Source organism: Osmerus mordax, chromosome 13 (genome assembly GCF_038355195.1).
Source record: "Osmerus mordax isolate fOsmMor3 chromosome 13, fOsmMor3.pri, whole genome shotgun sequence".
In the NCBI taxonomy this organism is placed as follows: domain Eukaryota; kingdom Metazoa; phylum Chordata; class Actinopteri; order Osmeriformes; family Osmeridae; genus Osmerus; species Osmerus mordax.
In genome coordinates this window covers 287,780-301,499 of record NC_090062.1, presented here as the reverse complement: position 1 = coordinate 301,499, position 13,720 = coordinate 287,780, and the positions used below count along the sequence as shown (strand labels likewise).

At 40.9% G+C, this 13,720-nt stretch overlaps 1 protein-coding gene across 1 annotated transcript in view; it reads right to left on the bottom strand.

Annotated features, from left to right (window-relative positions):
• Nucleotides 1-11,485, bottom strand: part of mapk6 (mitogen-activated protein kinase 6) — a 42,107-nt gene extending 30,622 nt beyond the window's left edge. Inside the window, exon 1 of the mRNA XM_067249490.1 lies at nucleotides 11,387-11,485. The gene's annotated coding sequence lies outside the window, so the exon portion shown is untranslated. The remainder of the gene's footprint in view (nucleotides 1-11,386) is intronic.
• Nucleotides 11,486-13,720: the final 2,235 nt, after the last annotated feature.

Genomic DNA, 13,720 nt, shown 5'->3' with positions numbered 1-13,720 from the left:
TGGTGCTTGTTGCGGTGCTTTGTTGACGTGCATTCAACAGCAAATTCAAATGAAAATGGCTTCACCATCTCAACCGGTTGTACACGGACGCTCCGTCTTCTTTCAAATCGAAAGTGTGGGTACATTTTGGTTTCCATCAAAAGGCGAATAGTAAAGACCTTGACATCTGCAAAGAATGCCACATGAAAATTAAGTACTGTGGGAATACGACAAACTTGAGAGCCCATCTCACAAAGTACCATTTGGAGTTAGCGGCCTGAAACTGAGTTTAGCCGAAGGAGTAGCTATAACGTGTGACGGTTGGTCATCAAGAGCTACGGAGTCGTACATGACCATAACTCCGCATCACGAATGAATGGCAGCTTTTAGCTCATGTTCTACAAACCAGGGCGATGCATGAGAGTCATACTGGGGCCAATGTTGCTGAGGTGCTGAAAACGGCAACCGAAGAGTGGGGCATCGCTAACAAACAGATTGTTTTGGTTATGGACAATGCGTCCAACATGGTTGTGGCTGCGCAGGTGGTGGGCTACTTTCACGTGAAATGTTTTGCCCATAACCTCAACCTCGCCACACAGTGCACACTAAAGCTGCCTGCTGTCGCTAGGTTACTAGGAAGAGTCTGACGCATAACCACTTTTTTCCACCACAGTACAATCGCCAACTTCATGTTGGAGCAAAAACAAAAGCTTCTGGACCTCCCCACTCACAAGCTCAAGACCGATGTTGTGACCCGTTGGAACAGTGGGTACGAAATGCTTGAACGTTTCTTGGAACAACAACCAGCAATCTGTGCTGCTCTGTTGTCCTCTGAGGTCAGGAGGTCAGGCAGTGATATCTGCACCCTCAATGAAAATGACATTACAGACACTGAGGACATAATGCAGGCACTTTGACCGATGTTTGTAGCCACAAAAATTGTTTCAGAAGAGAATAATCCCACTTTGTCTATCATTGCTCCAGTGCAGGCAAAGCTGCTAAATGACACACGAGGCAATGGGGGACAAAGCAATTGTGAGGGACATCAAACAGGCAATAAGTCAAGACCTGCAGAAGAGATATAGCACTGTTGAAGAAAAAAAACACCCTCCACACAGCATCGGCCCTGGATCTACGATTTAAGTCACTGCCTTTCCTGACCACAGATGACATCAGTGACACTTATTCCAGACTGGTTGTGGAGGCAGCCAGCCTTCAGGTAGGCTTTATTGAACTAGTTTATTACATTTTTTTAATCACTAGTTATTATTTTAAAATGTCAGAAAGTATTTTACAAATGCTATATTATTTATCAGATTTTTTTAAACCAAGCCTATGAAGGGGATTCGGGCCGGATGTCGATTCCCTGCGCAGCTGAGAGTCACCTTGGACACGGGAGTGAAAACTTTTCCAACGCTGGTCGAGGCTCTGCCGACTCTTGGGGAGTTGGGCATTGTTGTGCAAGTGAGTGAGAGAGACAAGATGGACCGCGAGCTTCGAGGGTGACATGGCAAAGGCAGAAGGACGGGAGGAGAGGAAGAGGAGCCGCATCTCTCAGGGACACTGATTTACGGTCTTTTCTGCGGGATTGAGAAAATGACATTTGTGCTCAGGTAACGCTAACGGACTTTTGAAAGTCGGTGCTAAGTTTAACGGTCGACAGGAATATGACATTATATCTATCCCCTCAATATGACACTTGAAACAGCTAGTCACATTGAATATAAATGATGAGTATATGTGAGTGATATTGCAGGTAAGAGGGAGTGAAAGGCTCCGATTTTCTTTGTTATGATAATACCCAAGATGGACGAAAACCTCACCAGGGAATTGGTTATTTTCTTTGGTCTGTGGTTTGGTTGGCACTTTGTGCATATCCCCCAGAGAGAGTTAGAGGTCACAACTCTCTGCCTATAATACAACAGGGGCTGGTGGACATATTTCTTCAGGCAGCTGGGTTTTTGGAAGTCAAAGGTGTTTATTTGGTTCATTTAAATGTGTTTGTTCTTAGTTCTTATATCCTTGACATGTCTGTTAAATTCACACAAGTACATTACATAGTTTTTTTAAGTAAAGCTTTTGATTTTAAACGCAGGGGATTTAGGAGAAAAAAAACGAGAAAGAAGATTATTTATGTCTGATTTAGGGGTTGTCAGTTACAATGTTAAAAGGTATCAATCATCCCATAAACAGAAAAAAGATTTAGCTCAGTTGTTCAATAGGGTTTAAATAATATATTGTGCTTAGTAAAGTAATGCATTGTGCTTATTAAAGTTCTGTCTTATGATTTGAGAAGTGTGCTCAGGCTTAAACATGGTGTCTCACACAAGGTGTGGGAAGCAGGCTGTTTGTGTCTCTATCTCTTCATTTTCAGAAACAACCTTGAAACCGGGTGGAGACGGCACCCGAGCAGGTGGGACGCGTAGGCAAGAACAACTCCCTGATGCACGAGAGAACAAGCTCAACCCTCTTTTCATCTTTCTGTTTTAATTGCACTGTATGCTGGGGAGGGACAGATCGCCAGTTGGACTTTGTGAACCAGCCCAAACTCTGTTGCGGGTAGGGAAACTTAGACAACCCCAGAGCTCTGTACTTGTTGATTTCCAACTGCTGCATTAAAGCTGATATTATCGGACCTCTGCGACTCCAGACCACTCTTTCTAGAACACAGATTTGTGTCATTACTATCACATACTATCATTACATATTGGAATAGACATACAATATTTCAGTCCTTCAAATGGTGACCCCAACGCTGAAAAGAGGGAGTCCAGAGGGTTCCGGCACAACCGAGAGATCGGGAGAAAGACCCATACACCGGTAAGAGGAGGCAGACGTAATCGTCAGAGGTGCCTCAACATTAAAAAAAGGTAAGCAGACACCTGTTAATTCAAAGTACTGCTATTCGGAACTGAGAACCAAATTTAGACGATTACTATGTTTCATCGTACCTAGTCAAACCAACAGTGGTGGGAAATCAACCGTTTTTGTGTTTTGTCTTTGTCAAGGGGAGGTTAGAGTCCTCTCCAAAAGGGTGGAAGTCCCTACACGTTTGTCTTTGTCAAGGGGAGGTTAGAGTCCTCTCCAACAGGGTGGAAGTCCCTACACGTGTTTTGTCCTTGTCAAGGAGAGGTTAGAGTCCTCTTCAAATGGGTGAGAGTCCCTATACGTGTTTTGTCTTTGTCAAGGAGAGGTTAGAGTCCTCTTCAAAAGGGTGAGAGTCCCTACAAGTTTGTCTTTGTCAAGGAGAGGTTAGAGTCCTCTTCAAAAAGGGTGAAAGACCCTGTAGGCCTACGTGTTTTGTGTTTATAAAAAAGGAGAGGGTTAAATCCACTTCAAGGGTTAGAGTCCCTGAACTTGTTTTGTGTAAAGGGTTAGAGTCCCTGAGGTTAAGTGTCCTCTAAAGTCCTAAAAGGGTTAGAGTCCCTGAACTTGTTTTGTGTTGAATAAAAATAGAGAGGAGTGTGGTGTGGTTTTTTTCTTTGACCAAGAAGTTACACAAATCCCAAGGAGAGTTGGAGAAAGGTGGGGGCTAAAAGAGTCCCGTTACTTGAGATCTTACAAAGGTGATCCCAGAGGTATTAGATGTAATTTGGTTAAAAATTAGCAAGAGAAAAAACTAAATGTATTTTTAGTTGGAGTTTAATTGTAATTTGGTTTTAAGTTATTTCAGAGTTTTATCAGAGCCTGGCATACTGTTTGGAATAAACAGTTAGGCTGTGATAATGTTGTATTAATAAATGGTATTAGTGCATGAAGAGGGTTATTATAACATTCAGTTCTGAAAATAATTTGGGAAGACTCATCAAGTCTGATAAATTGTGGTTATGATGGTTTCAGCTAATTGGCTCGTTTTGAACTGCAGCAAAACGAGTTATGAAGTTCTACCTATCTGACCTTTATAGAAAATATAGTTGGGAAAAATGTTTGGTTAATAGCTACATTAAGAACATTATTTGGTCTCTATTTCATTTAAGAAGCATACGGATTCTGGTTTGGCATAATGAAAATTGCTTTTATCATATCTTTGATAAAAAGAGGTGTGATTTGGTAAAATAGAGAATCTAAAACAATATTGGTCTTAAACTTAACTGTTTTAAAAGACAGAAATTTTTTTTTTGAGTGAAAGAAGTTAGACTAACAGTTGATTTTCTAAAGAAGGGAACAAAGAAACAGATTGTCATTTCTAGGCATGACTAATAGGAGTTGAATATCAAATGATGATGTATTGTCTTACCCAATTCAAGTCAAAAGTCAAACATAATAACACAATATATTCATATTTGACACGTTTTTATAAGAGTACATCCAGGCGTTTTCTAAAAGGGCCTTTTGGAGACTCCAAAATGACCCTTTGTAACCAAGGTCAAATACTTATGATAAAAATGTATTATTTTTCATAATTGTTATCTCTAATGAAAGGTGGTACTTAGAACTATCATATATAACAGCTAAATCCCCCATTAGTATTACTGAAACACAAAAACATGAACACATTGGAGTGCTTTATCTGATTCCCAGGATTGACCCACAAGAAACACAGCTTGTGTCTATCTATATTACACCCGGGACTTATTTTGAAGGCTCCACAGACACCTAGCATGTTGGGTATTAGCATTTTCAGCATCTCATTAGCTACAAGGCTAACAAGCTCATTTCAGAGCCAGTCAAAGCCAGTTTGAGAAATTTGTTTAGAACAAGTGTGTGTGGGGGGGGCAGGACGCACAGACCTAGTTGGCTGTCAACCGGGCATGGAAGCTCCCATTGGGTCAAACAAGGTGTCAATCGAAAGGGCAGAGTGTAGCGGCCATCTTCACACTCTCCGATTGTAAATATTTGAATCACAGCTCTTTGTATGAGCGATAGTGCGTGAGAGAGTGCGAAAATTGAAATGGCGAAGGAAGGATGAAGCAACAACTTTGTGGCGTTTAATGTGTATAATTCTTTGCATACCTGGACCAGGCGAAACCTTTTAGGGTGAGTAGAATATAGGGCTTAACGATTTCGGAAAATAACAATTGTGATTAATTTGCAATTGCGATTTAATATGCGATTATTATTTGATGTAGGCCTTTTATTAATATAGATATATACTAGCCTACTGATCTCCAGCAGAAACAGTATGGTACGGTCAGCCATAGTGATCCTACGGTATGTGTATCACCGAGGGGCATCATATATTTCGTGATGAACGCTGTTACTGCTTGAGTAATTTAGTAGTACATTAATATGGAGTTAGGCTTTGAAACATTTCAATCAGTGATCCTGTCGAGTGTTATTTGGCTTATTTGACACACTGGTGTTCAGCATTTTAGCTATGCCTCGTACATGGCTTTGTGGTGTTTTGTTTAGGGACGAATTAGGTTGGTAGTGTTGCCCCGTGAGGTAGCAACGTTAGCCAGGCAGGTTTAGCACTATAAAAAAGATGCTGCGCAGTGTCAAGTAAAGGCAAAATTAGCAAAGTGTAACGTGCAAAGTTGATCCTTCTAGGGCTGCAACTAACGATTATTTTAATAATCGATTAATCTGTCAATTCTTTTTTCGATTAATCGATGAATCGGATAAAACAACTAAAACAAAAAAGCATTAATTTCCAACCCTTTATTCAAAAACAGAACTGACAGTGCAAATTCAGTGCAAAAAATCTTCAGAATTTGCACAAACAGGCACACAATTTTGAAAAAGTTATTAATATTAGCATGGATTTAATGCTATTTTCCAAGATGAGCAATTTATTTGAGTTTTGTTTAAAACTTTATTGAAAATTGAAAGGTTGTGGAAGTAGGCCAGACTTTATTAGAATAATCTGGTGTATATTTAAGATTTTTTGACACAATTTTGAAAAAAGTTACGATTTGCGAGGATTAAGCTATTTTCAAAGATTAGTGATTTTCTATAATTTTATTTGAAACTTCATTGAAAAAGTAAAGGCTGTGGAAGTATACCAGACATTGTTAAGATACTCTGGTGTCTGTTTGAGGTTTTATATTCAAAAAAATATTATAAAAGTCTACATTTTTCAAAAGGGTGTGGGTTGTTTTCACCCGGTCCCTAACGCGATGCTGCAAAGTAGCGTCTTCCGAATGTGAGACGAATGTCGAATATGAAAATAACTTCACTTGGGTCAATTAACACACTGTTTCGATGTATTTAGTGTGAAATGCTTACCACACCTTGGATGACTTGGGTCGTACTGATTTCTCTGCCTCCGCCATGTGTTTCAGAACAACGTTACTCAACAACGTCTCTCCAATGGCCTTTCCTCTACCTCCGCTCCGCGCTCAACTAAACTTTTTTTTTTTATACTCAAACATCTCTGCGACATATTGAGTGGCGTAATAATCGCGCGACACAACAAATCGATAATGAAATTCGTTGCCAACGCTTTTAATAATTGATTTTAATCGATTTAATCGTTTCGTTGTTGCAGCCCTAGATCCTTCGTCTGCAAACTGCGTTACTCTCGAGTGTCACATGACCAAAGTAAAATCGGAGCCTTTGCGATTACAAAATCTTGTTTTGTCACATTACGATATTATCGCAAATGCAATTAATCGTTCAGCCCTAGTAGAATAGTTTCGGTTTGCTTTGTTGACATATTTGTGACTGGACAAAGACGTTGGTAATACTTGCTGTTGCGACCGTAGTCAGGTTAATGTGTAGAAGATAATGTTGTTCACAGAATTAAATGTGACATTAGATGTGAGTTGAGCAGTCTTATTTTCCAAATTTTTTGTAATGTCTTTGAATAATATGGGGGACATGAATCGCAATATATCGCAGAATCGAATCGCAATACTTGCGTTATCGCAATATGTTAAGTATCGCAATAATATTGAACCATGGCCCAAATATCGCAATACTATTGAATCGTCCATTTTTTGTCGTAAATTTGTATCGATATTGATACCATTTTCGAGACTGCTTAACGATCCGAGTCTTTATCGATACCACCATCGATACTTTTCTGGGGTGAGCTTGAGCTAACCACCATCTAAATGAATGAATTTGGCAAATGTTAAACATATAGCAGCACCCACACAACCCACGCCACACTTTATGTAAACAAGATTACTGAACAACATTTATAACAATAACTTAAGTAAAACAGATGTCAAATAGAACAAGGGGAATGTGTTGCTCTCAGGTGGAGGCTGGATAAAAGGAGCACGTATTTGCACAATGGATCCTGGCTCTGGCTAAATCTACAATTGTCCACAACAGATGTAATATCCACAACCTGGATGACTAAATAGTATAAATGACTGTGATTGGTTGGTTGACAAAAAGTGACATTGACAAGCCGTCATTCTTATTTTTATATATATTTAAATTTTTGTATTCTTAGATTGTTTAGTTCTTAGAAATAGTTAAACTTTTGTACTTTTACTTAATTTAAGATGTGTATATGTTTAGTGTTTTGCACCTCCCTGCCACAGTAAATTCTGTGTTTGTATAACATACATGGCGAATAAACCGAATTCTGATTCTGATTGTTCAAGACTTTATGAAAAGTTTAACACGTTTCAACAAAGGGCACCTGATCTAGCTAAATGACCAGCTAACCAAACCCAAACCTTCCTTATCTCATCCCTATTTTGTTCTGTCTCTGTTATTGTTTAACAAGATGCTTAAGCAGCCCACAGAGCTATGCTCCCAGTGACTATGGTTTGAATGATCAGCAGCGGGGCGGGGGAGGCTAGTCTTTACTCACACACTGACTGTGCTCGTAAACTCGCGCATGCATTAAATTTTAGGGGCATTGGCGAGTGAATTGCACTGTAGAGCCCTGGCTCTTATTATTGTCAACGATGGATACTTGCTACGTATTGGGGTGCGCTAACTGCGCTCACCATGCAAACTTGGGTTGAGGAGGAGGATTGTCCGGCAGCTGGAGTTGGCACCATTGCTTCTCGAAGACAGTTGAATGCATTTTACCTTTAGCTGATGCACAACGTTGAGGTGCTTATTCATTGCAGTAGTGTGTGTGTCCCCCTCCCCCCCCCCCCCCCCCTAGAATAAATTATCTTCGAACATATATTACACGTCGCCTCATCCTTATCTTTATTAAAATGTAGGCAAGCCTTTGACCGCTTACGTTCAGCCATCGTAGCTAGCAACAAAATGAGAAATAAAGCGAAGTATAGGGCATGAGCCAATTAAATTCTTGGCAGGCCATCCAATTGAATTTAGTAATTTTATTAGACAATCGATGTACGTTTGTGCACCAGTGATTTGATTTAAATTACATAACTTCTCTCTCGAGACATAAGTTACATTATATTAGGCTACCTAGTCTCGATAGCGGTATCGATAAGCTCGGACCTTATTGATCTTCGGGTTTTGAGAAATTTGAAACCGGGTCCTTACAGAACCGGGTATCGATCCCCATCCCTACTCAACATTAACGACTTTCAAGTTTGGGTTACTTACTGGTTGTAGTCGCACCCATTGCACAGGGTTCTTGCAGGTTTCAGTAAGTAAAATTTAAGACCTTTTTAAGACATTTTAAGACCATTAAGATTGAAATTTAAGACCTACACGATGCATTACCAAATCAAAAATTCTGAAAAAAAAATTCAATGCATTATTAGTAATCTAATTGAATATTTTTTGGGCAAAGTTTGCAGCAAGCCTCGTACCTGGAGCTGGGTACCGCTTGTAACCAACAGCGGAAATCGCTGTGATCTATCCATGTCTCGTTGAAAGTACACTTTCCCATTTTCCACACGTAGCCGAACAAACTCTGAGGAGACGCAGACGTATTTCACGGGCAGGTATTGCATTTATCACAGGATTTGTAGCTTTATCACCGCGTACGTACCAACACCAATATCCCCCAGAAAGAACTACAACACACCGAACCAACGTTCTGAGGGCAGCGTTCTGCTGGTCTTGTTTGTAGCGAAGACTTAGAGCTCTGCTTTGTAGGCTACGACTCAACTTTTTCGCTACTTTGTAATAACTGTCTGCGTCCAGCGTTTCAGGAAACGAACAAGGGTAAAACCTTTATTAGACCTGACTGGATGAAAATCGGGACGTTTTTAAGACGTGTTAAGGCCTTAAATTTAAAGTTCTGAATTTTAGACTTTTTAAGACTCCGCGGGAACCCTGATTGCAATACTTTGTCGTTGTGGTACTGTATTAAATGAGACAAAATTAGTTTAGCTGAAATTGAAATAGAAGATGCCCTGTCCGACATCTGGCAACAAACAGACAATGTTGAACACGTAGACTCGTGTTTTTTTGTGTACAATATTTACACGCAGTTGGTGTTGTCTGTTTTTTACCGTCCCCTTGTCGAGTGACTGGAAAACCAAAATGCTGCCAGGTGTCGGACTTATAAGTGGGCGGGGCATCTTCTATTTCAGTTTCAGCCAAACTCATTTTGCCCTGCTAGGCTACTTCCCAGTTCAAGCTGTGAATGCTCAATGCTGTGTGCACGCGTGACGCAGGTGCAAGAGGTTGTGTGTTGGTAGCTCAACCAATAGGATATCTATGACTCTACGATACATAGTAGGTGTGTTCGACTTCATGCAGCGCCGGCGTCGCCTGCGCCCGGCTGACTTGAAGCAGCCAATGGCATTCTCAGCTTCAAGTCAGCAGCAGCCGGCTGTTGGCACCGCATGAAGTCGAACACAGCTAGTTAGGCTACATTTTTGTAATGTATTGTACCACGATATATTGTTACACTCCTATGGCTCTGAAATTGCTATAACGTTACACAAACTTAGCCTAACGGACATTGAATCTTTTTGTAAGCAATCAAGTATAATTAGGGATTGGAGCATGCCCGCCCACAACATCCTAGAATAGACAGCACAGTAAAACCAAATGGATGGATTAACAATATAATACAATATGACCCAACTTCTACAAACAGGGTTTTGAAGCATTTTAGATAAAAGCCTACTTTCTCCCTTGTCTTAAAACATTCTGTGATGACGTGGGATGGGAACTACTGTAGCCCTTCAATTCCATGATCTTCTACTGTGCTTTAATTGTATATCGCTGTTTTTTGTTTTGTGTTTAAAACTCTGCCAATTGAATAAAGTGTAAATGTCAAATGTAACTTCCGTGCCTGCTTGCACATTTGTACACACTGTTGGTGAAGCCCTGAAGTCCAATATTTTATTGCCAGTTAACGTTATATTAATGTTCATGTGTACTGTCAAAACAAAGGACTCTAGTCGACTCGCTTTGGCCAACTAACAGTTAGTCTGTTAAGTCTGCTAAGCATTACCCTACGTCGAGTTAAGTTCTAGCTAACTCGCTGCTGTATAATGCTAGTTCACAGCGAACTTGCCATTTCCAAATTGCTAAACGGTTTAGTAATACAATTAGCTCTACAGTAGCACTACTTGGCCAATAATATTAACTTGTTAGAGCTAGATCTAGCCATTTTCGCTCCGGTAGTAGACTAGCTAGCTAGTAGTTGTCATAAAACGTTTCTGTATTCTGGGTTTGTAACATTTGACACGTTGCATAACAAAACAGTGTAAATTCATACAAATACAGCCAGCTACTGTACTGTACATTAGCTTGTAGTGTAGGACGACATGATTCTGTATGGTTAGACTAACTTGCCGAAAGCTGCCCTTCGTTACAACTGTACAACAATTGGACTAGTTAGCTAACGACTAGAGTCTAACTAGCATAGACGACAGATACCTCTAATATATTATTAATCGACTAGCTAAAAGGCTCACAAGCCATGTTTTAAGATGGGTATTGTAGCTCTATAGTAGCTAGATATTTAGCTAAATGGGTAGAGCTAGGCTAGTCCATTCACCTAGCTAGAGCTAGCTCTAACCGATTTAATGCTAGACTAGTAAATTGGAGCTAGGTTAGTTCTATCTAGCACGCGGGTCTGACGTGTAGGACTAGCCAGTTATCTAGCTAGATATCTTATTAATAGAGTGAATTAACCAAGGTAATGTAAATAACCAGCCAGCATCACTGGTATGTTGTCCGAAATCGACGTTTGCTATCTTGCTAATTGTCGGTACAACACATCGCGTCCGGCCTTGTTGCGTAGGTCGTACTACTTTAATTTAGCTGTAACATATTGCCGTGATCATCATGATTACAATATCAAATTTGCTAGCAAGCTAGTCAGATTACAACCCTGTTTGATCAATGCGCGCAACACAAAAGTATGTGATTCATACCAAGAACAAAGGATACCGTAGGTTTTAGATATCTACATGCACGCTTGCTAGCTAGCTGGCTGGCTTGCTATCTGCTGCTGCTGGGTTTGACGATGACGTTGACTAGCTAGTCTACGTAGTCCAAGCACTCTCCCCCACACAAAGCAATGCAGAAACGGCTTAAACCGAAATACAACGATTAACTACGACGTACATTATAAATCAGAGTTATGGCCGAATCAACTGTAACCACTTACTATTTCGTCCGCATCATCTGATATGATTTTCAAACCGAAATCGTGTCTGAGACGTGATCTGCTGACTCCCCTGTGAATCTGTTGCAATCCCAATTCAGTCAGACGACTGCAAACAGCCAGACTCAAAGCCTGCGTCAGTTATTCGAGAGGGGCGGAGAATGATAGGAAAACCATAGGATTCGGCGGTAAATTAAAAAATTGAACCCATCTAAGCCTTTGTTCTATATACTACACTTCAACATGTCATTCCTTTTTATTAAACCCTTCCTCTTTTGTGAACAGTTTCTGATACAAATGCAGCCACGTCAGTCCCAGTCAATCAGTGATGTAGTGATGTGTTGTTCGTGAACGATTCGTTCATTTTGAACGAATCATTAGTATGACTCGGGAGTAATGAGTAGTCTCAGAGAGCGATTCGTTCATTTTCTCGTGGCCGAGAAAAAAAAAAAGTTAAAATAACAAAACCTATAATTATCACTTGTGAACTAATATCATTCGCGTCTTACTAAACTTAGTCACGCGAAAGTGAATGAGGTAAACAAATCCTTTCTGTTTCCTCTTATGAGCCTAGGGCAGCTTTCAAGATATATGGGAATTCTGCATTTAGCCAGGCGGTACGACATCAGGTCATACAGAGATTTCACACACTGAGATACAAAAAAAAAAACGTGCCAAAGTTTTTTTGCAAAAGCATATAACAGGGAACTTCAATGTAGTTGAGAACAAGACTATGCATGCCTAGCTCAGCTGGACCCTGAATGCAGCTGGTTGGGAACATTGTCTGCCAGAAACATAAACCTGAACGTAAAACGTTCTGTTGTTTTTGAACGTCTTTGTCATCAGTGTTGCGTCTGAACATTTAAGCCCTATGCCTGGCAAGTGTGAGAGCGCCGAATTGCGTCAAGGCCAAGAGCGGTATTGCAGACAGAGATTTCAATTATAGCTCGCAACATATTGAAAGACATATTTGGAGCTGTGAACTTAGTAAACTTAGGAGAACTGAACTAGTTCATGTAGAAAGTGAACTTTCCCAACACTGTTTGTCATTACCTAGCATATTGATTACTTGGTAAACTGAAGCCATGTTCATTTTAATACCAAGTTTATTTGTAAACAGTAGACTAACTTTTTACAGCAGTGAGAGTAGGATGTTTGTATGTCCACACAAAAGTTGTATTATGAATGTTTGCATGCATGTCTGCTTATGACAAGGTAAATACAGTTAAATTACCCAAAAATTTCCAGTTTATTCCTGTTAATTCCCGTTATTTCCCATATATTCCCGTATATTCCGGTTAATTCCCGTGGAAAGTTTCCAACTTTGAATATTCCCGGAATTTTGCAACCCTGGTCGTGTGCTCCATCCACTGGCTACCCATCACGGCCCGCATCAGATTCAAGACCTTGGTACTGACCTTCCGAGCAGTGAACGGGACTGCACCCGACTACATCAAGTCTCTCCTGCAGCCTTACACCCCCACCCGCCACCTACGGTCTTCTTCAGACAACCGCCTGGTGGTCCCACCGCTCAAGAGCGCCCGGTCCCAACACAAGCTCTTCTCCTGTCTGGCCCCCCAGTGGTGGAACCAACTCCCCACATCAAATCAAATGTATTTGTATAGCCCTTTTTACACGCAAGCATTTCACAGAGGGCTTCACATACGCCCATAGAACTGCCCCTCAACCAACCGAAACCCTCAAGGAAGATAAGGAAAAACTCCCAGAAAAACTCCCAACAGGAGAAAAAATGGAAGAAACCTTGGGAGGAGCAATTCAGAGAGGGATCCCCTCCTCCAGAGACGGTTGGTGAGAGAGAGGAGCAGAACACAGGCTAAACAGTCATACAGTGTCAATGGGTTTTGAAACACCAAAATCCATTGTTCAACTTTATAGATGTAGGACAGGACCGGGAGACTCGCGACCAGGTCCAGCGTTGGCCGACCGACGACCAGGCAGGTGCAGACAGCTCAAACCCCCCACACCACAAGGGATGTGTGTGTGTGTGGGGGGGGGGGGACAGAGAGAGGAGAGCAGAGATTAGAGAATGCCAGGAGCAGCTAACAGTTACAGTCATAATAGAATAAGATCCCCACCGGTCAAGTGTGGACTGGTGCAGCAATTTAACAGAGCAAAAAAGGGTTATTTGATGCAGCCCCACACACCAAGACAGCAACAGCCACCCTCGGTTGGAACATGAAATCTGTTCCAGGGGAAAGAACTCTAAAATAAGTCATACTTATATAATAAGGAATAAGGATGAAAACAACCCATCCCCCGTTGCCTCCAACTAGTAACAGAAACAATAACAGTAACAATATACAGCAACGGAAACTA